We start from the raw sequence: 4,668 nt of genomic DNA on the forward strand, positions 1-4,668 counted from the left end.
ATCCTGGAAAAATTGTCTTTAAACAGTTAAATAATTTCCTAGATGCTAACTGTGCATTTGACACCTTCCAATCTGGTTTTCGCTCCAATCATAGCACAGAAACGGCATTAGTCAAGGTTGTAAATGATCTCAGGATTAATGCTGACTCCAAAAAACTATCTGTCTTGGCCCTTCTGGATCTGAGCGCAGCCTTTGATACTGTTGATCACAATATCCTTATTGATAGACTTGAAAATTGGGTTGGCCTCACTGGTCCGGTCCTAAACTGGTTTAGGACCTATCTAACTGGCCGGGAATACTTTGTCACCCTCGGAGACCACAGCTCCAAAAACATTTGTATGACCTGTGGGGTCCCTCAAGGATCCATTTTAGGGCCCTTACTTTTCAGTCTATACATGCTACCCCTTGGTAGTGTAATTAGGAGGCACAACATCGACTATCATAGCTATGCAGATGACACCCAGCTCTATATTTCTGTAACACCCAACAACTACAGCTCTATTGATTGTTTGGTAAATTGCATTTCTGATATAAATGTATGGATGTCACAAAACTTTCTCCAGCTAAACCAAGATAAAACAGAGGTATTAGTCATTGGTGAAAAAAACGAAAGAGAGAAACTATCTGCACACTTAAAAACACTAGCACTTAACACCAAGCACCAAGCCAGAAACCTAGGCGTTATACTTGACTCAGATCTCAATTTTGAAACCCATATCAAAAATATAATTAAAACATCTTTTTATCACTTAAGAAACATTGCTAAGGTGCAACCGTTTCTCGCTCAGGCTGACACCGAAAGACTGATGCACGCGTTTATCACGAGCAGGCTGGACTACTGTAACTCGCTTTTGTCTGGTCTACCAAAAAAAGCCATTAGTCAACTACAAACAATACAGAATGCAGCAGCGCGAGTCCTCACTAAAACAAGACTGAGAGCGCACATCACACCAGTATTAAAATCACTGCACTGGCTACCTGTTAGTTTTAGAATAGATTTCAAGGTTCTCCTACTAGTCTATAAATCACTCCATAGTCATGCACCTGAATATATAACAGACATGCTCTCAAGGTACACACCCAGTAGATCCCTGAGGTCCTCCGGCACTGAACTTCTAACAGTTCCAAAAGCCAGGACAAAGAGACATGGGGAAGCAGCTTTTAGTTTCTATGCCCCCAACCTTTGGAACACTCTGCCAGAATACCTAAGAATGGCTGAAACGGTTGAAACCTTTAAACATGCACTTAAGACATACCTCTTTGATCTCGCTTATCACTCACTGTAAAATGTATTTAACATTTATGGAACATTTATTTATTTACTTATTTCTGTCTCTTTTCAAGTGTTTGTACCTGCCCCCCCACCCCCCCCCAGCAGCTGTCTCTTAGTTTGACGATAACTGTGCTGAGCAGTCCTTTATGGTGCCAGTGCGGTTAGTACGTATTTTCCTGTTTATTTATCTCTGGCAAAATCTGTGTCTTTTTATAAGTGTTTTGTAACCTGTAAAATGTATTTAACATTTATGGAACATTTATTTATTTACTTATTTCTGTCTCTTTTCAAGTGTTTGTAACCCCCCCCCCCAGCAGCTGTCTCTTAGTTTGACGATGACCGTGCTGAGTAGTCCTTTACGGTGCCAGTGCGGTTAGTACGTTTATTTTATTTATTTATTTATTTCTAGAAAATCTGTGTGTTTTTTTTTTACAAGTGTTTGTTTGCCTGAATTAATCTGAATCACTCCAGGGCCTGGCCTCACATGGATATTTAATCCTTTCGTTATATCCATCCGTTATATCCATTATATCCAAAGAAAGACAGGTTTTTCTGGGGGAACCATGGAAACAGAAGGCCTAACTGTGTGGAGAGTGTTGTGCTTAATCAGAGATAAGAATAACTCTCACTGACAGCTCCTCCAGCACCAAAACCAGTGATCGTGGAGAGAGAAAAAAAACAAAATTCCAAGCTTAAAAAGCCTGCTGGCCTTTTCAAACTTACATGACTTGTGTAGTCAGGAGGTGAGTCATGGACCAACCTTTGGCAAGCTCTTACAATCTTTGTCTTACCACGCAAGAGGCGAGAGCATGGAGACGTAAACACAATGCAGCATTGCAGTTTGAGTCACATGCATCATGAAAATCATATCTCCAGAGAGAGAGAGATTCGCTCCAAAGTTCTGAACTAAAGTTGTGTATCACTGATGAAACACTTTGCCTTCCGCTGAACAGGTTGAGCATCCAGGAGCCAATAAAGTCTGTGCCTATACAGCTGAAAAGTCAGAGACCACTCCCTAGATGGATTTCCTGCTGGAGAAAAACAGTAGAAACCATTACATAAATTCTAAACATTTGGTTATAATGGGAATTGTATTGGTTAAATGGACACTGTAATGGTCTCTGTTGGTCTCTATTGGTAAAGTATTTGGTGTTTCGTACCTAGTGGATACCATTAACATGTTCAATGTAAACCAATACAAAGATGTAATGGAAGCCCACACAAACCATTGAATCTTAATAGAATGTGTCCCAAAACACATTAGTTTGTTATAGTATATGTAGTGGAAACCTTTGTCATTAAATGAATGGCAGCAATATGTATCCATATACAGCTAAACCCACAGATCCAACAATATCAGCCTCCAGACCTACACATAGGTTGTCAAAGTTCAAAGTTCAAAGTACTTTATTTGTCATTGTCACAAAAACAACGAGACAGACGAGGCAGCATCAGACAGCTAAAAAAAATAAAAACTTAAGTTGCTGTGGACATTAACTGCCACAGCTAAATAATAATAAATAACAATGAATAAATAGATACATAAATATCCCTGAGTACATTGAGGTGCATCACTTTTGCATATCCTCCAGTGCCATTTTTGGGTCATCAGGAGCTTCCAGTCAGTCACATATCTTCTCTGTTTATTTATCAGCAAAATGAAACTACAAGTCTTTCCAGCTTTTAACCAAGACTAAGACATGTATCTATATCAAAAGCTAGAACAGAAAAATCCAGGTGGAGTATCCCTTAAATGTGGAAAAAAAAAAAAAAAACTGGTTACCATAGAGATGGACTTCATGTTTTATCTGCTGCCAGAGTACAATGTAATATCTCCTGATTTTAGAGTGTTCTGAGAAAGCCTGCAAGGCAACATATTCTTACTAGCAGAGATATAGTCATAGATATCAGAAGCCATGGAAACACTCGTGGGAAAACCATTCATTTCCTCTGACGTAGGAAAGCCAAGATCTAGACAGCCAAAGTGAGGCACGTGGAAGATCACACTCTGCATGGGTCAAAAACCCAGGTAATGATGCTGAAAGGGAGGCAAAGAAAACAGCCCAAAAACTCTTAGTAACAGGCTTCAAACTGTGATAAGTGACAAGTGTGTGTGCAGAGGATGACAGTCTACAGCACTTCCACCTGCACTTTGAAACGAGAGGTGGACCAGTTTTGACGTTCAAAACAACCTACAGGTGAGACGACATACCGTGTAAATTTGTCTGCACTGGTTGAAAATCTGCGGATTTACGGGTCCACCATCTCTGCTCTGGCAGGCTGGCAAGGTTAGCATTTCAGAGTTAGCTAATACAACAGTACAAACGCTACATATGCTGTATCTAAGATGCTATTTCTGTGTCATGTAGATGTGTGTGAGAGAGAGAGAGAGGGAGAGAGAGAGAGAGATTGTGTGTGAGGAGTGTGTATGTGTGAGGGATACCTTCTGCTTGGAACAAGCTGACATTTTGCAAGGGTTTCTGGGTATAACACAACCTTGACAGAAACCCTGTCACCTATTGTGCTGTGTTGGCACCTTCAGACAGCCTTCCAACACGAACACTGTGTCCTTAGTTAAACAGAAGAAGGTGATGGTGTTCCCGAAGCACTGCAAAAAGAAAGCAATTTTGACATTTAATTTTTCGTGTCCATGTTTGCAAATGTGGGTACATAAAAGGCACTACCTGCTACTACTGCCTAGTGTCATTTATTCAAATCTTTCAATTAACACAATTAACAATTATGTTACCTCAAGCTGAAGAACATTGTGGTCAAAGTGACCAGTTTGTTATCATCAGGTTGTGGCGATCTGCATCCCATCCCATCCCCCCCTCCCCCTCTTACTGGTAGCATAGCCTTCATGAACTTAGAGGCTGGGGAAGATATAGCGATAACAGAGCTGTTTTTAAGCTGTGTGGACGTCTTACACCCTAAAAACTGAGGGATTAATGCTGTTCAGATATCTCCCTCTCTTGAAGATAATGAAACTGGTATAAATATCATACACAGGACTCATGTGTAGTGCATTTGTGACTTCATTGGCTCAATTCAGGACCAGTGGTTTAATGGATATTAATCATAGCTCACAGTACATGTTTTACATGTAAATGTAAGTCTGTGACATACACATAATACATATCCCAACTGCCTTGTACTCTTCCCTGAAAAGTGTATTTGCAATGTTCTGGTTCTATGCTCTTGGTACTGTGGGTATACAAACAGAAAGGGTATCCCCAGGGACCGCAAACACTGGTGAGAAATGTATTTAAAAGACTTGCTTCAGTAATGAATAGTTAATGACTTGCTGGGAGCAGAGTAAGGAGGCTCATTCTAAACATTTCTCATACTAGGATTTTTTACTGCATCAGATATTTCCACATAGACAACCACATTAA

This window comes from Clupea harengus, chromosome 1 (assembly GCF_900700415.2).
Source record: "Clupea harengus chromosome 1, Ch_v2.0.2, whole genome shotgun sequence".
NCBI classification, from domain to species: Eukaryota; Metazoa; Chordata; class Actinopteri; order Clupeiformes; family Clupeidae; genus Clupea; species Clupea harengus.